This window comes from Hyperoodon ampullatus (assembly GCF_949752795.1).
Source record: "Hyperoodon ampullatus genome assembly, chromosome: 5".
In the NCBI taxonomy this organism is placed as follows: domain Eukaryota; kingdom Metazoa; phylum Chordata; class Mammalia; order Artiodactyla; family Ziphiidae; genus Hyperoodon; species Hyperoodon ampullatus.
This window is the reverse complement of record NC_136918.1, coordinates 70,637,793-70,662,179: the sequence shown is the minus strand read 5'-3', so window position 1 is coordinate 70,662,179 and position 24,387 is coordinate 70,637,793. Positions and strand designations below refer to the sequence as shown.

The window sequence follows — 24,387 nt, the reverse complement described above, 5'->3', positions numbered from 1 at the left end:
GTGTGATCAACCATCCCTATTTGCCTGGGACTGAGGTGGCTTCTGGGACTTGAAATTTTCGGTGCTAAAACTGGGAAAGACCTGGACAAGCCAAAAGGAATTGGTCACCATGGTTAACGTGAGCATAAAATGGGTTAATTTAAGTGAGATTTTCAGACAGAAGTGTGCTCAGCACAGAGCAAGCGCTTAATAATGTTTCTTTGATCATTATCATGATCGTTATTACAACTACGACTATTGTATATGGGGAAAGAAATCTGCCCTCAGCCAGGAGGGCTGCTATAATGCTGTTTTTTTTAAAAATATTTATTTATTTATTTGGCCACTCCTGGCGGCATGCGGGATCTTAGTTCCGTGACCAGGGATCAAACCCGTGCCCCCTGTAGTGGAAGCAGAGTCTTAACCACTGGACTGCTAGGGAAGCCCCAACCATAATGCTGTTTTGATTAGAGAAAAGGGGATCCTAATGACCCTTGGAATCTCTAGGTCTCTTAGTGTCCTGAAATATTCACCCAATTGCTTATTGCAAAAATAACTTAATACAAAGCTAATATGTGCAGGCTGAAATAAAATTCTATACAACTGAAATCAATTTCTCTGGGGACATGACAGAAGAAGATCTAGCAAGAAAGGAGATCCCGTAACAGTGCTTGAAGCCATTCACTTGGTCTCTCCGAAATCCTTCAACGTTCTAGTACTTCAAGTGGTGAGCAAGTGAGGCTTTTGATGTTATTTTGAGGCTCAGTAGCATAGTCATGTAGCAAGAACACCACCAGGAAGCTCTAAGGAAAGGCTTAACATTTTGCTGTATTCAAAGCATCCTAAGTAAGAAGATGACTTTCTTGCAGCAAAAAAAGGAAAATACAGCTAACATTGATTGGTTGGTTATTATATGTTGGGCACTGTTCTAAAAGCTTTTTGTGTGTTTTGCCCCTTTATGTTCAAAACAATCCTGTGATATAGATACTTCCAGTTTAGAAGAAGAATCTGAGACTCAAAGATGTTGTGATTTACTATGTCTGATTCAAGCAGCAACTAATAGTAGTTGAAGTCAAAGAGGATTTAATTTATACCTAAGTATTTTCAATTATATAAATCCTATTATAAATTGTGTATCAATTTCATTTGCACAGTATTTAGACTTGTTGATACTTTGTTTTCAGTTTTGATTGTGGGGTTTTTTTTATGGGTAGTGATGTTTCTTTTTTATTTTTATTATTTTTTTATTTTTAATTTTTAATTTTTTTTTACATCTTTATGATTGTGGTTTTGATCTGTATAGTACAATTGGATGAGTTATGTGGCACATTCTCATTCTTGCTCAAACCTCTCTTGAGGGAAGCCCACGTGACTGACCCATGAAATCCCAACTCAAGATACTACTGTTCCCCAATGGGAACCACCCAAACTGAAAGCATAGTAATCAAGGAAATAAGCCAAGGAAATAAATTGTCTCTGTCAAGTTAGCCTGGGAAACCAGAAAGTCTATAGCAGAAGTGAATGTCATAATCATAAAATTATTTTTCTATAAATCAATGTTATACATGACAGAGGTCACTATATCTTTGAAAGCCTTAGCTTCATCCCTTGCTTCTTTCAAGTTGTGTATAAGTGTAATTTGTTTCATTCTTATGTGACCTAAAATCCAGTGATGATGACATTAATCATCACAGTTAACATTAAACAGAGTCAACGTTTTTACTGTTTCTGGTTAATTAATTATTTCTACTTTCTTTTTCTTATTGCTGTCCAGAGAAGTTACATCATAAAAGAGAGTAGCAATGTCATTCAGCTTCCAGAAACTCAACTTTCTGGTTGTAAATTTGAAACAGCTGGTTATATATTTTGTCCTATAGAGGAAGACAAAAAGATCTATTGAAGAACCAAAGTGAGGGTTAATAGTCGAATTATCCCTGCCTCAGTTGGCTATTTCCCAATAGTACAGCGGGTAACATAAACTTTGGGGTGAGAAGATAATCAACATTCATTCAACAGGGGCTGCAGGAGTGGCCTCTTGCCCTGCTCCCAGAACTCTGGCATCTCAAAAATTTGCCTTATGCGGGAAACCTGATGCCAGATTCCAGTTAAAAAAAATCCTGAAGTCCCAGAGCTAGAAGGGTTTTGAATGGTAGTTTCTCTAAGACAGAATTGCAATGGAACCAGTTCAGGAAGCTATTCTTTTCCTTAATATCTTGAGATTCAAATCTCTTAGAAGCATGGCAAAGTGCACAGTTCAATTTCCTCCCATGTATTTAGATTATAATGGCTTCATTTTGAAATTAAAGTATTTCTACACTGACAAGCTTCACCGCATGAGTTCAGAGGGTGTCATTCACAAAGGCCACAGTGTAAATGGTGCCCTTCTAGAGGTGGGTAATGCAGAGGCCTCACAATGCAGCACAAGTGAGCCTCACTCCTCAGACAGTGTGATTTGGGATTGCATGGAGATCCCTGGAGGAGGCTGACATTTTATTTTAGTTAGTTTCTTCTCACCTATCACTTCTTACCCCATTCTCTGTGCTTATGATATTCTTTACTTCTCTTAGCTCCCTGCATGCTTCATGGCCAAGTCCCTGATTTATGACTCAACCAAATCTGACTTAGCTTACTATGTCTAGCCCCTGGAATGCAAGACTGGGGAAGAGAGAGAGATTTGAGAAACTGCAGGTAACTCTTGTTCCAACAGAAGACTGCAAAGGGTCACAGGATACCTCTGACCACAGCCAGCGGCCTTGCACAGCACAGTGAATTTGCACTGAAAGAGAACTGTACTTCTTGATATGTGTATGTTCAATGGTAATTAAACCACTGATTTAATTGATTACCTGGTAATCAAATACATAATACAGGCAATAGAAATATGCTTGTACTTTGCAGATGTGAATAAAAATTATCTGTTCTTTAAGAACTGAAACTTTATCAACATTGTTCTGGGAGCCTGAGAACATGCTGCCGTAAGCACATCAGCTTTATTATCACAGGACAACATTAGCTCACTCTATAGCACAGAAGCTAATGGTACAGACTCTGTTGCTAGACAACCTGGAATCAAATCTCAGGTCTACCACCAGCAAATTATGTGGTCTGAGGCAAATTTTGTTTTCACTTCCATATTTCAGTTTCCGCATTTGTAATTTAAGAATACTACTTGCTCAGGGTAGAGTAAAGCATTTAAAATGGTGCCTAGCACATTGTGCTTGCTGCTACTAGTAGCACAGAGAGATTAACTCAGAACCATGCTATAATTATTGAGTATCTGCTGCTTATTAAGTATGGAGTTTGTCACAGAATGTGTAGTTATATATTTTTAAAAAAATTTTTAATTGTAAAACACGTGACATAAAATTTACCATGTTAACCATTTTAAAGTATATAATTCAGTGGCATTAAGTACATTTATGATGTGAAACCATCACCTCTATCTAGTTCCAGAACTTTTTCATTACTCCAAATGGAAACCCTGTACCTATTAAGTAGTCAATCTCCTTCCCCTTAGTCTCTGGCAACCAGAAATCTGCATTTTGTTTCTATGGATCTGCCTATTCTGGATATTTCATATAAATGGAGTCGTATATATGTGGCCTTTTGTGTCTGACTTCTTTCATTTAGCATAATGTTCATCTAAGAGGTAACATGTATCAGTATTCATTCTTTTTGATGACTACTTAATATTCCACTGTTGGATATGCTACATTTTATCTATTCAATGTCAATCATTGATAGACACTTTGGTTGTTTCCACCTTTTGGTTTTTGTGACTAGAGATGCTATGAACATTTATGCAGTGTATGTATTTGTTTGAATACTTGTTTTCAATTCTTTTGGGTATATACCTGGAGATGGAACTGCTGGATCATAAGGTAATTCTATGTTTAATTTCTTGAGGGATGGTCACATATTTTTAACAATGATTTCCTTGTTCTTATAATGTCCAACTTTAAAAACAAAACTGCAGGGACTTCCCTAGTGGTCCAGTGGTTAAGACTTTGTGCTCCTAAGGCAGGGGGCATGGGTTCGATACCTGGTTGGGGAACTAACATCCCACATGACATGCAGCGCAGCCAAAAAATAAAATTAAAAAAAAACCTGCCATATTAATTGTGAAAGAGATGTACCTAAATAACGACTTTTGCAGTCACTTTCCTGGTCCCCTGATTGTGCAGACAGATGAGTAGCTACCCTTATGAATAGTACTCAAACAGGAGTCATTTCTGATTGCGTGACTGACTGCTCATAATTGCAGAAAAAGGTTATTGTGGCAACGTCATTCATATTTGTGGGTTAATTTCAATATTGTTTCTAATATTTCCAGCCAATACTCCTCCCAAAGTAAGAATAATGAAATATAACTTATGAAATGAATTGAAAATTGAACTTATTTTTAAGTGACCCCAATGACATGTTTATTACTTCTCCAGTGAATTTTTGGTAACCACTAGAAACAGTGCACCTTCCAACAACAGTGATGAGTCTGACTCAGCCCTAGGAGGAGGAACCTGAACACTTATCGAATTACAAAACCTCTAGAGGAAGTTCATTTGGAAGAACTCAACTGTTTCCTACCATGTACTCTTGATGGTAGCCAAATACAAGTTAGATGTCCAAACAGTAAGGATACAAAATAGTCAACAGCAATATGATCAGAAACAAATCTGGGATATTTTCATAGGAGCTAGTACAATTTGCAGACATGAAAGTAATTTTGAAACTTATATGAATTTTAAATTAAATACACACATATATAGATGTATGTGTGTGTGTATATATATATATATATTTTTTTTTGCATGATGCAAATGTAGTTGATTTCTGGCAATGATAAAGAGTCACTCCGTGGTCACACTGAGTCAGTGGAAGCCCATGTGTTATAAATAAACATTTGGCTCTACCTAGCAGAGATATATCAAAAGTTGTACAGAGGCAAACAAGGCAGGCAAGCCCTGATCCCCTGCAGGTACCATGCCATGTGCTACCAATTACTTTACAATTCTGCAAAATGTATAACAGCAACCAGATTTAGGGCACAGGAAATTTTAGGAAATTTTATTATTAAACTCCACTAAAATGGGTCTGTTCACATGTTTTTCCCGAGGAAAGGAGGATGAGCCTAAGATCGTCTATACGTGAGTCATCTACCTCATTCCTCTCTCAGTTGGCATTTCTGAACTAAAGCATTCTGGCCTCACTGTCACCTGACAGCCTTAATAAAACACTCTTAAGAGAGTGATATGTATTTACCAAGAGGTTCGATGATGTTAGATAGGTTGTTGCAAGTTGCACGGGACCTCCACACAGTATATATGTACTGTCTCAAACATTTTTTTAAAATAAATTTATGTATTTTTAATTTATTTATGTTTGGCTGCATTGGGTCTTTGTTGCTGCGAACGGGCTTTCTCTAGTTGTGGCAAGCGGGGGCTACTCTTTGCTGTGGTGCGCGGGCTTCTCATTGCGGTGGCTTTTCTTGTTGCAGAGCATGGGCTCTAGGTGCGTGGGCTTCAGTAGTTGTGGCACGAGGGCTCAGCAGTTGTGTCTAGCGGGCTCTGGAGTGCAGGCTCAGTAGTTGTGGTGCACGGGCTTAGTTGCTCCATGGCACGTGGGATCTTCTTGGACCAGGGCTCGAACCCGTGTCCCCTGCATTGGCAGGTGGATTCTTAATCACTGTGCCACGAGGGAAGTCCCTGTCTCTAACTCTTTGATGCTCTTGCAAGAAGTGGCCTTTAGCAACTCCTAACTGAGCCTGGCTTTCCTAAGATGTCCACTAGGAAATCTATTTTGATTTCATAATCATGTATCTGACATGGGAAAACTAGGGAGAATCTTATTTCATTTGCTGCTGCTCAATGAGGTTTCGCTGAATAGAAAGCAACTAATTTTGTGCAGCCGGTTCTGAGATATACTATGAATATGGAAGCTAATTTTAGAACATAATTCTAGACTTAAGGGAAACTCAATACTGTAGGCCACAAGTATAACTGAAAGCCTCTGAGGAAGGTATTTTCTTATGAACTGTATTCTTAGAGCATAAATTCTGAAAGATGTTAGACATTAGTTGCCATTGATGCAGTTGCTGTGACAATATGAATAGCTGGTAAGCTTGAAGAAGGTTGATTTCACTTGATATCCTGCACCAGGGAAATATCTAACAACATCATCATCAACAAATACTTTGGAGATGTATCAAGTATGGGGCATTGGGCTGGGTACTGAAACTATAAAAAGACTCATTGAGAGTCTTACAACTTAAAAAGAGATATTAGGAATATACAAATATTAAAAAAAAAAAAAAAGCAATCCAAGGTAAAGTACAAGATGAACAGTACCTGCCATCACTGAGGACAGAGAAAGTAAGACTTGATCTGGACATGATGAATGGTGGCCCTAGAGAAATGGAGCGGAGGGCACCTAGAGGAGCAATGATGCAGGCAAAGGCATGGGGGGGGGATGAAAATGGCACGTCCAAAAAGGCATGTGGGATGGACAGACAGCAACAAGGTCATGTATCCAGGGTTGGGTCCTGACTCTGCCACCCACTGGCCATATTACAATAGCTATATGACTTTCTCTTTTCTCATGTATAAAAGGAGGATGATGATCACTAGATGGTATATGCTTTTCATCAGGATTAAATAAAAACAATTATTCACTTATCCTTTTATTCAACAAATATTCATTATGCAACATAAAGATGCTCAGTGAAGTTAGCTATTCTTACCCACAATGAGTCAACCCATTTGGAAAGAGCAAGTCCATGTGGGAAATTATTAGAGTCGGAAACTAGAGGGATAAGCCACATCAAATACAAATAGCAGCCACCATCAATTTACAGCCCCTCGATACTATCACTGATACAAAGACAAACCAATTGAAGAAATCAAACAATGGTCTATTTCTAATATTTATCATCTGTACATTGCTTTGTTCAATAATTTACAATGATTCTCTATTTTCTTGTTTGTTTTTAAGAGGGTAGGGGGTTAGCTGTAAAGAAGGTAGTCGAAATAGAAGCTGTAAAAATAAAATCCAAAATATCCAGACATACAAAGGTTAGATTGGGCTAATAGAGCTCCCAATAAAAATTCATTTTTCTAAGCAGTAAAAAAAAATATATTAAAAGGGGTTTAATACAGTATAGACATAGATTCATAGGAAGTTTCAAAAGATCATTCATTCAACATGTGCTTACTGAGCTCCTACAGTATAGACATTGAATATGCAGTAAATGTGCTACCAATTTTAACTAGTGGATACAAACAATAAAGAATAATGCACAAAAATACAAGTGTGTTAAGTACCATGAAGGAAAAAGAATACAGAAAAACACCCCAAAGAACAATATGGGAACAGCTAATTTAGATTGGGGTGGGGGTCAGAGAGAGCTGCTCTGAAGAAGCAATGTTTGTGTTGGGACTTCTAGTACAGGCAGGGGTGAGCAAAGTGAAGGGTGAGGGCAGAATGGTCCAGTTTTGGGCCCCGTGGTGGGAAAGAACCTTGGCTACGGGGCTGATGTACACAGTCCTCAAAGACCACACTGGTTCTGGTAGCCTAGTTTTTTCTTCTTAAATGTGTATAAACCTTGACCACGATAGATGACTTCAAAGCTAACTTGGTCTGGATTACCTCTAAGATCCGTTGGCAACTCTCAGAATAGAACTTTGAAAACTCCATAGTTTTGGCTGCAAGAGTAGTCTAATTCTCAAGCATATATAGAAGGATGACTTACAAAAGACCCTCCAGCTTCAAGAGACCGCATTCACAAAAAGCAACTCAAATCAGACCGTGAATTTACAAGAAACCATGGGACTATGCTGTGCTCCAAGAATAAAATGGTAATAAAGAGTATAACAAAAGGTGGTAGAGGTAATTTTATTTCCTTACTAAGTTTATAACTCCTCCTCTCTGCTTGAACCACTTGCACCTGGCTCAGAGTGAGATGGCCAAAGCTCTTCCTGCAGGTCCAACATGGCAAATGACCACTGTTTTACCTCTCTCTGATCTTGCTGAGTCAGCCTTTCCCCAAATACAATTATCACTTAAATCCAAGGGTAAAAGCTGCAGGTTGACTGCCCATGTCCTTACAGATGGTCCTGGCTATGTGGGTGCCTCAGGTATCCACATTAATGTAAAATCTAGTAGGCCGAGAACCAGAGGCCACTGTGAGCAGGCAGCATCTGGTGGGCAGTGACGGCAGAGCTAAAGCTCTACTACTAGGAAGGGTTCACGGTTCCTTGTACTCCATGCCTTTGCTAACCCCTGTGGAAAGGAGGGGCTGCTGAATTTGATTTGATTTTAATTTTACCTTCTGCCCAAACTGAAGATCAGTGACCAGCCCCTTCCCCTAATCACCTCTATCAATATTATGACACCTTATGCTCAGTAAAATGCTCTTTGAGAAGCTGCCGGGGAAAAGCCCAACGTCTGTGTGTATGGGGTCTCAGGGGTGTTTTTTCTTTGACATTCTCAAATAAAGTAGACCAAACTAAAGAATGAAAGGGATGTGCATGGGAGAAGTAAATGCAAATACAATGAACTGAGACAGGAGACAAGAACATTAAAGAGAGGGAGAAGATAGGAAGATTCATTATGAGAAAAAGAAGTCAAATCAAAGGAAACACAATAATGGGACAATGTTAGTAATAACACAAGAAATCCAATATTTTTCCCTCTGAATAGAGCAAACAGGACCTGAATATAACTAGTGTCTGTTTTGGGACAAAAGAGAAAACAGAGCACGAAAAGGGTCTATCTCAAACAAAACAAAACAAAACTAAGTCAACTTTTTTTTTTTTCATCAATTCTCTAAATACTTTGCTGGGAAAAGGAGATGGGAGGTTTTGGCTCAGAGTTACTGAAGCTTGTTATATATGACCCCAGTGACCCTTGAAGTTTGCATCTGTCACAACAGAACACACGGCCTCCTAACACACTGCCTTTGTCTGCCAGACTCATGCAGGGCTGTGGAGTGAGACACCCGAATAAGCCCATCTGGCGCCATAGCTACCAGCCTCCCTCAGTCTGAGCTTCCTTCTGTGGACAGAGACCCAGACTTGCAAATCTGCACCCAGAAGCCTCCTTTCTGCCATTTCTTATCTTCCGACTTTCTGCCCCTTCCTTCCTCACATGATGGAAACTCATCAATGGGTACTAGAAGTGACCCTGCAAAAATGAGCAAATTGTTCCCTTGGGTCTCAGAAAGAAGGCTGAAGGGAAAGGGTTTCAGAATAGCTGAATAGCTCTAAAAGCACTAGCAGTTAAACTGCTAGTTCTTGTTGGCACTATTCTTCTCATTCCAAAAGCCCACTGAATACCAAAACATTTACAGTTGGAGTCAAGACCTCTTCCCCGACCCTCATCCAATTACTTTGAGTTTTACAAATAAGCTAAGTGTGGCAGCTCTGGCAGTGACTGCATCAGGTTCTGCTCAACTTTCCTGAGAAGCAGTTTGCTGCCTCCAACCCTACCTAGATCATGAGAGCTCAGCAGAACTGTACAAGACCCCTCTCATGTGGCACCTCCCTTTGACCACTAATGCTATTACCCAGGCACTGTTTACTGCCAAGTTTGCATCTCCTTTACTTGGCCAAACCTTTTGTTGACATCCTTTGTCTGCTGTCTTCTCCATTCTCTTAAGTTTATATATTTTAATTCCTTTATTGTGAGTTATGTGGCATTGTGGTGGTAGTGGAGATAAACATGTGTTCAACCAACCATGTTTACTGGAAGTCTTGTGGGTATAAGGGATGGGGGAAGGGTCAGAAACCCTTAAACTGCATCTAAACTCTAGGTGAATGTGACAGCCAGTAAAAATTGACTGTCTAGAACAAGGCTTGATAAACTACAGCTGTTGGGCAAGTCTGACTCACTGCTTGTATAAATAAAGTTTTATTGGAACTCAGTCATGCCCCTCCCTGTATATATTACCTATGGATGCTTTTACACTACAGTGACAGAGTTGAGTAGTTGCAGCAGAGACCTCATCGACTGCCTCTGTCCAAAAATATTTACTACCTGGGCTTTTATAGAAAGTTTGCCAACCTCCAGCCTAGAATGAAGCTGGTAACAATGATTAATATTGCTAGGCTTGATGTAAATATTTTTCTATGTTTCAAACTTGTTTGAAGAATGTTAAAGTTTTTAAAATTATTACATTTAATTTTAGCCTCAAAGGGAATGCTGCAGCCAGGAAAGAAATATATTTTACTAAGGTATGGCAAAAAAATATACTTTTAAAGAAAGCTACTGATCTAGATTCAATATCCTGTATCCGATATAGCTGTGAGATAAATGTTATTCATAGAGGGAAATCTGACAATTCTTCACATACTAAATTCATGTTAGTTGACTAGGAGGTGTGTTGTTCCCAGTGCTTCAACAAAAATATTCCATTTAGAAGATTATCTTGCTTAAATTTTGTAGCAAAAGGTAGTTATAATTACACATTGCTGGCTTAAATTGTTAAATTGTACTTTTAAATTAGTCCACAATTTTCAAACCCAAATGTTCACCATCTGATAAAAAAGTGAATCAACTTTGAAAAATAGCCCTTCCCAAAAAGGTCAAAATATTTTCCAATACAGTCCTGGAAAGAAATACATAAAATTTCTAACAGTGGTAAAATGGTAAGATTAAGGATGATTTTCTTTACTCCTTTCTCTATTTTACAAATTTTTTACAGTGAACATTATGCTTTTATAACTGTAAAAAAAACTAACTTCTCTAGGAATTTTTTCCAGTAGGAAATGGATTAGAATTGGGTTGTGCTATTGGTTGATAAATTCAATTAATCTACCAGCTGTCACAAAATTATCACAGTGGGCTAGCCTTCTGAAGGATAAGTGATGAGTTAAGTTTGTTTTATACATAAAATAATTTCAGGCAATCATAGTCTCAGAGGTACAAAATACTCAGAAACTAAGAATTGTGTCTGAAAAACATCCATTGGATATAAATAAAGAGGCAGCTTTCTCCAGCTCACATGCCCCATTTTTAGTTTGAAGAATAAGATCATTTTCCCTGCAGGTGACACCGGCTGTGGAACTGTTCGGGGGAGAAGTCTTCACCTTGTCCACTGCTCAGCCCATGCCTTTCCTATATACAGGCGGTGGGGCACTGTGGGGAGTTACATTGTGCACTCACCCACCTCACCCCTTTTTCCCTACAGATGAAAATCCAAGTGTAATTAATGTCCATAATAGCTGGAGCCTGCAACATGAATACTGATGGAATTCGAGTTAAAAATACTAAAAGCTTTTAGGAGTAATGCTTTTTAGATGCATATCTCACGTAATTCTCAAATATGCAATGAATTGGCCGTTATTGTGGAAGAGAGACTCCTGGCCCCAACTCTGGCTGCCTGAGCCCATGCCTCTAACAGCTCTACCCCACAGCCTTACTTCTGCACTTTCCCCTCTAACTGTATGAATAACTATAAAGAAGCTTATTTATCTAAATAGAACTAACAATGATCAGTTTTCACTAATTCAGTATTTTCTTCAATCTATCAAATGTTTTGACAAATACCATGTACATATTGCCAGCAAATGATTAACCATTTTGCCTCTTTTTTAATGCTGAGTTTGAGACTTAATTTCTTTATTTGTGGCAGTCTCTGTGGGTTTTCAACCTCTTATGTTGCCTAACAACACAATGAACTTTTCCTAATGAAATATCGGCTATTAACCTAACCGTAAGCAAAAAGTCACATGCACTGTGAAAGCCCACTTGACGAAAAGAGATTCAGTTGCACATTAGTCGTACACACGGCATCTACTAGGTCAGGTTCTGGGCAGGGCTGCTCCTGCTCTTCATTTGTTGGTTCATTTGTCTGTTCATTCATTCATTCACTCATTCATTCAGCTGTGTGTGTTGAGCACCTGCTTTGTGCCTGGCACTGTGCTGGGCACTGGGGTAGAGAGGGTCCAGAGCCTGCCGGGCTGTAATGAGATATAGACTCAGACCCCTGTGCTGCCTGCTTCTCGTCTCAGTTGCTGGGGCTGGAGTGATGCCCCACTCCAGCTCTGTTTCTGGGACTCCAAACCCTGACACCGTCTCACAAGGTGTGTGAGAGTGGGGGATGTTAGATAATGGTTATTGAAACCAGCGCCCTAAAAGCCAAGGTATTTGGAAACCTAAAAAAAGGCACCCTGAATCCTGCTCTAGGGCCCAAGGAATCTCTTCAGGCTCCAAGTGGTACTCCTGTCCCACCCTGGACCTGGTGAAGGCCCCCATGGGCTGAGAAGACCATAGCTGGTGACCCAGGCTTCTGCTTACCCAGCTGGGAACTTCATGCAAGGGTAGAGAAAGGCTCCAGGAATCCCCTTTTCAGGGCACAAAGAAGCATTTTTGGTAGGTCATTCATCTGATGAAGGCAGTAATCTGTGACTTGAGAAGGCCTAAGCTGGCTGCAAGGACTGACTCAAGCTGGACACATTGCTGCAATGGATTTTTTTCCCTGGTCAGCTGCCCACCAAAGATGTCAACCTTGCCAGTCCTCCCGGGCTGGTGCTGTCAAGCACTGGGCCCTGCATGGGGTGAGCAGGTGTAAAGGCAGCTGAGGGCTCCACTTGCTCTTTGGATACTGAGGACATTCACTGGGGACAGCCCACCGCCACACCACCCTTTAAGTTCTTGTGTCTCCAGACACTCATCTGTCTGGACAATGTCAGCCCCTTATGTTTTGGGGGAAAGGGACAAAGAGTGAGAACACAAATAAATGATTTGCTAATAGAAATTATTTGAGGCTCCCCCCAAGAAGGTGGTGATGGTGGTATAGGCTTTGGATTGGAAAAAAGAAGGGGAATTCTTCTCAGACACTTTAACTGATTTATTGTACCTAATCATTAATTTAGCACAGGGGTGGTTCCAAGCCCACCTTGAGTAGAATGACCAGTCCCTATCTCCCTGTACAAACCTTGCCCATAACCAGCTGATTCTATGATTCCATGTCGTCATGGTTTTTTTTGTTGTTGTTTATGTTTTTTTTTTTTAAAACAGTAACTGAGATGGAAGAAAAAGAGTGTGACCAAAACCAGAAAAAGATCTTTGTCTTCAAAAGTCAACAGGGTCAACATTTCAGCAATCTGGGTACATTTCTTAACTATCAGCAAAAATCATTTCTTAATGAGATTTTTATTATCAGTAAAATACTTCATATGGATCAGAAGAGTTTACCAAACCATATTTTGATGGATTAAGTGAAAATGAATTTGAAACACATGGATTACATTTCCTTAAAATGTGCATGAGTTTGAAAGTTAACAATAACAATGCTTGACTAAAAAGCATTTGGGAATTTCTTAAGCCCCAAGAGTTTGAAAAACCAGTTTCTCAGCTGGACTTAAATAGGTACCCTTACCCACTAAGGCACTATAATTTACATTAAAGGTATTCACAGGTAACACTTTAACAAACCAAGGATGGCAATATGTTATCATTTTATTCTTTGCTTTGGAAATTGCTTCATGTTTTAGTGCTTTAAATTCTCAAATAAACCCTTAAATTTATATACATACTAAATTACTTTAAGAAGACAGAATAATTCTTCTTGCTTCTTGTCACACATAAATTAAAAATCCACAATAATCCAGGGAATGCAAAGTTAACCATGACAAAATTTCTGGAAGCATTAACAAACATCTTAAGTGTTCAATGTACATTTGACATTGGAATTATGGAGAGGTCGTACAATATCAATGTTGTAAGAATATAAAGGATGCCTATGCTTGTCTTGATTCTTTTACTATAGATTCCATTATTTTTAAGAGTTCAAAGGCTTTGTTAAAAAAAACAATCAATCAAACAAACATAAAACCCCAGGGTATAATTGTATTTATGAAGTGGTGTTACTGTAAAATAAAAATTCAGTAGAAAGACATGATAGGGGATACAGGAATAGTCTTAACTGTCTACTTTTACTGGAAAAGATAGCTTTATTTAAATATTTTCAAGGTTCTTTTTAGAAGACCTTAGAAAAAATGATATAGATTTAGTAGAGAAAAGATGGTCCAAAGTACAATGACATCAGTTCCAATTAAAAGGAATGAAGAGACTTCCCTGGTGGCACAGAGGTTAAGAATCCGCCTGCCAATGCAGGGTACACGGGTTCAATCCCTGATCTGGGAAGATCCCACATACCTCAGAGAAACTAAGCCCCTGTGCCACAGCTACTGAGCCTGCGCTCTAGAGCCCGCAAGCCACAACTACTGAGCCCGCATGCCATAACTACTGAAGCCCATGCAGCTAGAGCCCATGCTCTGCAACAGGAGAAGCCACCGCAATGAGACACCTGTGCACTGCAACGTAGAGTAGCCCCCGCTCGCCGCAACTAGAGAAAGCCCGCGCGCAGCAATGAAGACCCAACACAGCCAAAAATAAATTAATTAATTAAAAGAAAATATAAAAGGAATGAAGGCCAAGTGGATTAACCTGTAAATATCAATGATAGGTGTATTCACATACAGATACTTGTCTCAACCCATTTTTCAAAGTTTTGCAATTCGGAAAGCATATATTGCCTCCAGCATATTTTTGCTTAATTTTAGTTCTATGAATATTTTAAGGGAAATGTAATCCAAATGTTTCTAACTCATTTACACAACTTGACTCTGAGCATCATTGAAGACATATTTGATACCCAAGGTATTCTGCAGTTATTAAAATTACCTTTTATGAGAAACTAAATGCCATGTTCATAAAAAGTCAGAAGGTCACATAGTACAAATTCAAACATATACCAAGGAGTAGAGTTTCCGGGCTTCCAAGCTTATTCTTCCTTTTTAAAACTCATATCCTGTGAGAAGAATCAAAGAACTGGAACCACAAATTCAGTGCCATAAACAGTCCAAATGACTGAGCCCCATATCCTTGAGTGTCCTTGCAACGAAAACTCATCTCCTCAATTAAGAGGTAAGCATTAAATGAAGAGACAATTAATTAAATCACAAAGTCACTATAAGGAAGAAAATTATATTCTCTACTACTAGGACACTATGGAATTTCTCATTCCTGCAGCAGTACGGCTTCTTAAACTTTAATGTACATATGAATCACCTGAGGGATCTTGTTAAATTGTAGATGTTGATACAGTAGGTCTAAGATGGGCCTGAGAATCTGAATTTCTAAGTCCCCAGGTGATGTCAATGTTGTTGGTCCACGGACCACATTTTGAGAAACAAGGCTCTGTTGCAGAGTTTCTGAGCCATTACTGATATTTGGGGCTGGATAATTCTTTGTTTTAGTGGTGGGGGGCGTCGGGGGGCACTGTCCATTCACTACAGGATGTTTAGCAGCATCCCTGGCCTCTACCCACTAGATGACAGTAGCACCTACCTCACCTCCCCAACCAAAAGTCCCCAATCTGGCCATAAGATTGCCTCCAGTTGAGAACCACTACTCTATTGTTGTGTTTAGTGGTTAACTGTTTGTTGCATAATGTAAAAACCTTTTTTGATGATCTAGATTCACTGGGCACAGCCTTATCAACCAAATAAATAAATAGCTTTCTTTTTTTCCCCCATGAGCAATTATCATACTTTTACTTATGGACACTCCAGAATTTTTTTTTTTTTTTTTTTTTTTTTTTTTCCGGTACGCAGGCCTCTCACTGTTGTGGCCTCTCCCGTTGCGGAGCACAGGCTCCAGACATGCAGGCTCAGCGGCCATGGCTCACGGGCCCAGCCGCTCCGCGGCATGTGGGATTTTCCCGGACCGGGGCACCAACCCGTGTCCCCTGCATTGGCAGGCGGACTCTCAACCACTGCACCACCAAGGAAGCCCCACTCCAGATTTTTTTTAAACTAATTTTATTTCCCTCCTTACTATGGCCACTAGAATGCTCAGAAATAAATTTGCAAACCACATTTAGAAACTGTGAAAATTTCCACGGATACAGTTCTGAAAAATAACTCAACTACTGGATTTATTTCTATATGTTTGTTTTGTTCCCCTCAAATTGAGCAAATTATGTCTTTTTATTTTATTGTATATTTTTGTAGGCTCCTTTCTACACAATTTGAAATAGGATTGGTTTCTGTTAGGTAAGGTAAACCAAACAATTTGAATAGAAATAGACCAGCTAGGACAGACACAATGCATTAATTTACTGATCATGATTGGTCATTTGCTATTTGATAGATACTGATAAATCTGGGCAGATAGTGAGACAGGCCTCAAAAGTATTGAACAATCAACTATACATCAAAAAAAAAAAGGTAAAAAAAAAGTATTTAACAATCTGGCTTATTTTCTCCCAACAAGCTATTATAAATTGACGGATACAGATATCTGGACAAAGCACAGAAAATTAACATAAAAGAAAAGTGTTTAACTTTACATTAGAAATATAAAATTAGCAATAAAGTTGAGGATGATTAAAAATGTGGCCAAAAGACAAATATATGATATCACTTATATGTGGAATCTTAAAAAAAATGATACAAATGAACTTATTTACAAAACAGAAATAGACTCATAGACAGAAAACAAACACGGTTACCAAGAGGAAAGTGGGGGGAGGGAATAGGAGTTTTGGATTAACAGATACAAACAACTGTATATAAAATAGATAAATAACAAAGACCTACCGTATAGCACAGGGAACTATATTCAATACCTTGTAATAACTTATATGGAAAAGAATCTGAAAAACTATATATATATATATAGTTTATATATAAAACTGAATCACTTTGCTGTACACCTGAAACTAACACAACATTGTAAATCAACTATACTTCAATAAACAAACAACAAAAAGTTGTCAAATAACGAACGTTTTACATTTTGCCAGCTCTGACATAAGACACTTAGAATTAATTTAGAACATAAGGCACCTTAAAAAAGGACCTTAAAAATGATGCAGCTGAGTGCTTTTCAAGTTTCTTTAAGCTGTGGAATTCTTGGTTTAAACACCTATCAGGAAGACCAACATGTAACACCAGCTACATGAGATGTGCTCTGTTTGCAGGGCAGAGAAAGAAGGATGGGGTGTCCGAGGCCCTTTGAAGGGGCCCCAATGGTCTTCAGGGAGCACAGGTTGAAATCTCATGACCTTGTAATATACTCTTGGGATAAATGTGAGGAACTGCTGTCACAGGAGATCAAGTAATCTGTTGGAGGAATTGGAGCTGCCCAACAGCAGAGTTAGGACCTCAACTCAATTCTATAGACTCTGGGTGGACAGGATTCTGAGGAGTCTGGAGTTATCACCTGGGTCCAAGTCATCAGCATGTCTCTTTATTACTGAAGGGAGTTACAAAATTGTTTTTATAAAACTGTTACAAAATCCCAAACCTTGCAGAAATGTATACTTTAAAATGTGCAAGTTTCTCCTTCCCTCTCCTCTTTTTCTGCACTCCCATCTCCAATCTGATTCTTCAGAGAAAACCAGTGGTGATAGTTTGATGGGTGTCCTTCTAGAACTACATACACACACACACACACACACACACACACAATGTAAATCCTTTTCTTTGTCCTGTTTCTTCTTAGCCAGCTCTATTTCTACTTTTTTCATGGCACTTATCACTTTCTAACACCCTCCATACTTTATTTATTTATCGTGTCTATTATTTATTGTATGTCTTTTCCTACTAGAACAGTCTCTGTGAAGGCAAGGATATTTGCCTGTTTTGTTCACTGATGTTTCCCAGTTCCTAGAATGATGCTGGCATGTGGTAGGCACTCAGAAATATTTGTAGAATTAATGGGTGAATTAATAGGATTAATAGGAAGAGCACAGAGGATTTTTAGGGCAGTAAAACTAGTCTATATGATACTACAATGGTAGATACATCCAAACAATGGAATATTATTCAGTACTAAAAAGAAATGAGCGATCAAGCCACAAAAAAGAACATGCAGGAAGCTTAAATGCATATTACTAGGTGAAAAAAGCCAATCTGAAAAGGCTACTTGGAAATTAGGGGTTTTGATATGAGAAACAGAACCGGAGTTTCTGCAATGGCATTATGTCTCCTGAATTTGTGGCCTATTTTAATGATGGCATCATTGATAATTGATGTGAATATTGCATCCAAAAATGAGTAGTTTCCATAAACTATTTTTAAAAGTCCACTGCATCTTTTATTATGAAAAGAAAAAATTGCCTTTTATAATTTCTTACTGGTCTCTAATGTGGACAGGTCAAAAATGTTGACAGAGGAAACCCAGGGACTTGGTGTGCTTTAATTAGCTCTTTTTCACTGACCCCAAGTGGGTCTGCCAATATGTGACATGAGGCTCTGTCTGCTTTAGACAGATTCATCTGCTCTTTGTAAATATGCACCTCTGTGGCAATGGACTGTAACACAAATAAATGCCACCAAATTATCAAACACCTGAATTCCTGATCGCCAACTGCGTGATTGCCTATGTTTTTGGAAAAACATTTAAAAATCCTCCATCATCTAAAGTTTGATGGTTAATGTGGAGCAAACAAGAGGAAACCATCTTTTTTCCACACCACCCCCCTTTCCTCTGTCATATCAAAACCCTTTACCCAGCCATATAATCTCTTTCTAGTTTCCTGGCTACCAGCTCTTCAACAACAGAGCTCAGAAATATAGATTTGATCAGTTTTTAAATGAGATTTGATGATATCTAGGGACCATTTTGTTTCCCTACAGGGCAGATACTGCCAGTTTCATAATGAAAGTAAATAAAAAAAAAATAACATTCACTTTCCTGAAATTTGGTTTGTGGCAAATTGGATTGGAATGTACCCTTCTGCTGGGGACCATCAGTGGCTCAGGACCATTTTGTCCACCACTGTATGCTTTGGAGTAAAGACAGTCCCCAAACAACAATAACAGAAGACTGATAATAATCTCTGAGTATGAGCTTCCCTAAAAAAAAGATAAAAATACTCACTACAGACATAAAAGTATAATGCCATATAGCCTTCTATTTTACAAATAATACATTTAGAAGAATATATTTAAGAATATGAAATATGTCACAGCGGACTACTTCTGCTCCTAGCTACCTCCTCCTTTTCTTCCTCCTCTTTTTTTCTTTTCTTTTTTTTTTTTTTTGCGGTACGCGGGCCTCGGCTCACGGGCCCAGCTGCTCCGTGGCATGTGGGATCTTCCCGGACCGGGGCACGAACCCGTGTCCCCCGCATCGGCAGGCGGACTCTCAACCACTGCACCACCAGGGAAGTCCTCTTTCTTCTTCTTTTAATGTGGCTACTTTTAGGGCGAGATATACTGCAAGGCACTCCTATGCATTTTTTGCTCAATTTATGTACTTACTTATGCTTCTGTTTATTTATTAGCACAGTCCCTTTAAATCCATTAGACACATACCCAAGGTGGACACTATATTAGAGGAACTAACCATTTCAAGAGTTTAGTTGACTCATTTCATTTACTGACAGATAATTTCTCCCAATTTCCATACAATACGTGCTTATCAATCTCACTTTGCACTGTTTCCTAGCTGGATGAATAAACATCTCATCCATAGATAATATCAGGTAAACCAAATGCAAGTATGCAAATAAGCAGCACGCTTCTTTGTCCAATAGCGCAGTTAGGGCATTTTTCTTTAGTCATTTATTTGAATGTGCAAAGAAAATCAAACTTTTTATTTTTTAATAAGGAAGAGCTTGTGAAAATATAATTAATGAGAAATAAAGTTATCTGACGCCCTCTAGTAGAACAAGTTAGGTTGTGGATTTAAGTGCATAACATCCTTACCAGTGACATGGTATCTGTCTAGGCCTTGCAGCTACTCTTGGCTGGGGATGAACAAGGGCAGTGTCTTGATGTTAACTCAGTAGAGGAGCTCAGAAGGGGTCTTTTCAAAAGGACTTGTAGATCTTCCTTTAGCCATATTATTTGGGTGTTTCTCATGGGCCAGTGTAGATTACAGAAAGCAGGATGTGTGTGGCAGGAGAAAGTGAAGGGGAGAACCCTGCCACCATCTTACCTGTCTTCTTTTGATTCAAATCCACTCTGGAGAAATGGGAACTGGTGAGTAGGTCATCCAAGATAAATTCCAAAGCACCAAGAAAAATTCTCTAGAAAATTTTTTCCCTAACAAGTGTTCTCCAAACGGGTTCAGTGGACCACATCGGTGAAATGAGGTTCCAGAGAATTTGTGACATCTTCCTATTTTGTTGTTTTCCCTCTCAAATTGTATGGAAAAACTTAAGGATTTTTCTCTACCTGCATATCTTACAACTCTTCCCATGGGTAAATGATTCTAATCCTAGGATTAAACCAATCTATTCTAAACAAGATAGAAAGAAACCTCCCCCAGAACCATTAAGTGGACCAGTGTTATCATTATCCTCCAGATTGGACCAACTGAGGAGAAAGAGGTAAAGGACTGGTGTGGGCTTTGTCTCCTTGGTCATCCCAATATGAGGCTGGACTTGACTACATGCAAAATTTCAATAAGGAAGCCTTATTTATAATTAATTATGAAAATAGCACCTGCTTCTTGATATTTACAATGAGCTGTATTTTATTTTTGTATATTCTCATATCTGTTCGAGTCAAGAAAAATCAACTCATGTGGGTCTATTAGAGAAAGGACCACATTACCAGCTTTAAAATTAGCTTTCTGCAAGTCAGCCTTGCTGATGTGCTCTACAGATGGGATGTATTTTCACCCAATCAGGAAATACTTCAAAGCGAACCAAGGCAGCATTGATGGGTTCTTGTAAGATTTTATATCTTCCTTTATAGAACTCCAGTGATGGGCCAGATTTTCAAGGATTTATTTCAATATCATGTGCTTTGTTTTTAACCTCTAAATCATTTTTGTTCACATAAATGAATACCAGTGATTCAGATTTTTAAAATACCCCTTGGCAGATGAACAAAATTCCTCTGGTCTTTTATGTAAACATAATCAGGCAGATACTAGACTATCACTCTACACATGAATACATAACTTTCAGTGGCTGGCAAACCTGATCCTATGCCAGAGGTCAATGGAGCCCAGGAGAGAATAACTGACTAGGGAATAACAGGATTTCATACCCAAAATGAACTGCTGACCCAGCTTCAATAAGACCTGGGGTTTGACAATTTTTCCAGATATGATGATAGATTTGTGCTGATCTATTGCCCATTGCCTGTTCCCACTGTGATCAATATCATGCAGTAATAAGATGGCTGACTGAGGATAAGAATGCTATTTGTGACTTGATTCACCACATACTGAATTCTGCTGTACAGTGACTATGAGGCTCCTGTTCTTTCAACATATTTTATTACTGAAGTATTATGTTGAACCATATGAAAGTGATGTTTTTGTCAGTCAAAATAAGGAAGTTGAACATCAGTTTTTTTCATATGATTCAAACCAATACAAAAAGAACTTCTTTAAAGGATTGTTTTGTCATGTCCTTTTAGCACAGTCTAAAATTATTCTTAATTCTTTGTTGGTGTTCTTGTTCTTATTTCCTGCTGGCTTATTTGTCTTTTTAATAGTGTGGAAGTGGTTTTTATGGTTCTCCTCTTTGTTTCTTGATTACTTTGCATAATTTAGCAAGAAAGACTAAATATCCCTCTTTTATACCAACAACACATTAAACAGAACACAAATCCTAAGCCTAAATCTTTCTTCAATAAATTTTTAAGGAAAGAAACACAATATTGTTGAGCTGAGTGATCTCATGACAATAAGCAAAACTGTGTCAGCCAGATGACTGCTGGAGCTTTGCTGAGTGGCTTACACAATCTGAAATAATAACAATGTGTTCCCTGCAGTCAGTACCAGTCCCTTCTCCGTGGATGTATTTACAGTGAGTCATATAAATCTTCAATCCCTCACTCATATCTCAGTGCAAGGCATTTCCCAGGAACTTCCAGGAAATTACAAAAGCATGAATGAATCCAAAATGTCAAGTTAAAAAAATACATTCTCAGTTCTAGGCCATGCTTGGTAGAAAACATGAAAAGAAAAAAAAGGTTTTTTTGTTTTTTTTTTAAGTAAAGATGATGGATTCATTCAATATTTTGGGAAAAAACCCCAAGTCACCTAGTTAACTCTCAAACTCCCAAAAGAATTCAAGGCCATAGGAAATATCATTTTGACAACTAGACGCTTGAAGTAACTCTGCCAGACTTGTTTCACATTTTCACAAGATTAAACCTCACCGTATAGTACATCTTTAATGATTTAAGCTAAACTTAAAACAAAAAAACAAAAAAATTATTCCAGTAGATGAAAATGTATCTAAGTTTATATTTGCTACAGACATCCTCTGTCAAACTGGGAAATTCACTTAACCTTTCTTATATTAAATTCTCCAACATGTGTGTTAAATACATAGATAATTAGTGAAGCATGCAATTGTTAAGAGTTTGTGTTAATTCAGTCTTATTGATTTTAGCCATTCTCAAGTCCTGGTGTACTTAATTATCCAAAACTTACATTGAATATGAGCAATATCACTTTTATTGTTACCATTTCAAAAAAGAGTTTTAAGAAGGCTAATCAATAAATTAATGTAAACACTTTTGAAAATGTCAGATTCCCTAGAGATCACCACACTAAGTGAAGTAAGCCAGACAGAGAAAGACAAATATCATATGGTATCGCTTATATGTGGAATCTAAAAAAAAAATGATACAAAATGAACTTATATAGAAAACAGAAATAGACCCACAGACATAGAAAACAAACTTATGGTTACCAAAGGGGAAAGGGGGAGGGAGGGATAAATTAGGAGTTTGGGATTAACAGATACACATTAATACATATATATATATAATGGATAAACCAACAAGGACCTACTGTATAGTACAGGGAGCTATACTCAATATTTTGTAATAACCTATAAGGGAAAAGACTCTGAAAAAGAATATATGTATATACACACACACACGTATATATATGTATAACTGAATCACTTTGCTGTACACCTGAAACTAACACAACATTGTAAATCTACTATACTTCAGTTTTTTAAAAAAGAAAATGTCAGGGCTTCCCTGGTGGCGCAGTGGTTGAGAGTCCGCCTGCCGATGCAGGGGACACGGGTTCGTGCCCCGGTCTGGGAGGATCCCACATGCCGCGGAGCGGCTGGGCCCGTGAGCCATGGCCGTTGGGCCTGCGCGTCCGGAGCCTGTGCTCCGCAACGGGAGAGGCCACAACAGTGAGAGGCCCACATACCGCAAAAAAAAAAAAAAAAAAAAAAAAAGAAAATGTCAGATTCTATACAAACATGCTAAACACTTTTGAAAATGTTAGATTACAAAATGCTTGAACCGCCCTTTTCCTTTGGTAGCATGAGAATCCACTTTCCTCTGATATGGAGTGGGAGAAGGGAATAGAAAGTAGAGTATGAAAAAACCCTCCTAGTACCTAAACATGAAAGGGGATGACGGTCAGTGGGTGGGTAAATATAAATTGGATTCCCCATCCTTCAGCTGTGTTTCTTTCTGGAAGAGAGAGGCTGCCTGGCTTTTTCTATGCTTTCTATGAGAGCTGAAACCTGTGAAAAGGTGTCATGTCCTAGGAGTGGGCAAGGACCTTAATCTAAATCTCAAGGGAAGAACATGGCTGCTGCTTAAGAGCGATTGTAGGAAAGATCTAATTAGCCCGAGAGTGCCTTCAGCCATCCACACCGGCTCAACCCACTACCAGAAGGGTAAGCCTGCCCTGGGCACTCTGCCATTTTAGTACCTGTGTCTCCAACCCATCATCTTTCCTGGGGCCAGGACTAGGGCATAGAATTTAAAGGAGCACCAGAAAATTTAGTAGTCAAGATAAATAATATTTTTAAAAATCAAAATTAATACAAAAAGTCCATGATAAACAAAATATCAAAACTGTAAATAAAGACATGCTCAATATTACTACTTACCTCCATTTGCCTCAGCTCATTATGGCTTGGCAAGATGTTGTTACTAATACTGACTTTACTTAAAATTTTATTGAGCTTTTTTGGCATCTCCTTAAATCGGGCAGCTCAGGGAAGTTCCGGCCCTGACATTCTTTTCTTACTTTGTCTGTTGTTTTCTGACTAGCTCACACGCTCACTGGCTCCTGACCTTACATCACCTCCTGACTATGGTTTCGATCTTTTCTTTTGATAGTCTAACCTCCAAGAGAGCAGGGAGTGCGTCTGTTTGGTTCATAACTGAACCTTTGGCACAGTGCCTGGCATACGGTAGCTGCTTCATAAGTGCTTGTTGAATGAATAGAAGGTAAATCTCTTGGAGCTCAAAGCTGCCCATAGCTTTCTTGCATGATTATGTGGATTGAAAATGCCTCTGGTTGGACACCTACCCCAGAGCCTATTTTGGGGGCCACATATCCCTTTCCAGAATTTTCCTGAACACTATGGATGGGAAACCAGAAACAATATATTTTGAGGTTTGAAAAAATCAGAGTTGGTAGATTTAGGTAGATTCAAATGGAATCAAA

General features: G+C 38.6%; 1 protein-coding gene across 3 annotated transcripts in view; it reads right to left on the bottom strand.

Moving 5' to 3' along the window:
- VEPH1 (ventricular zone expressed PH domain containing 1) overlaps positions 1-24,387 on the bottom strand; it is a gene marked incomplete at both ends in the record, with an annotated part of 216,361 nt that overhangs the window by 76,079 nt on the left and 115,895 nt on the right. The gene's annotated exons all lie outside the window — the stretch shown is intronic.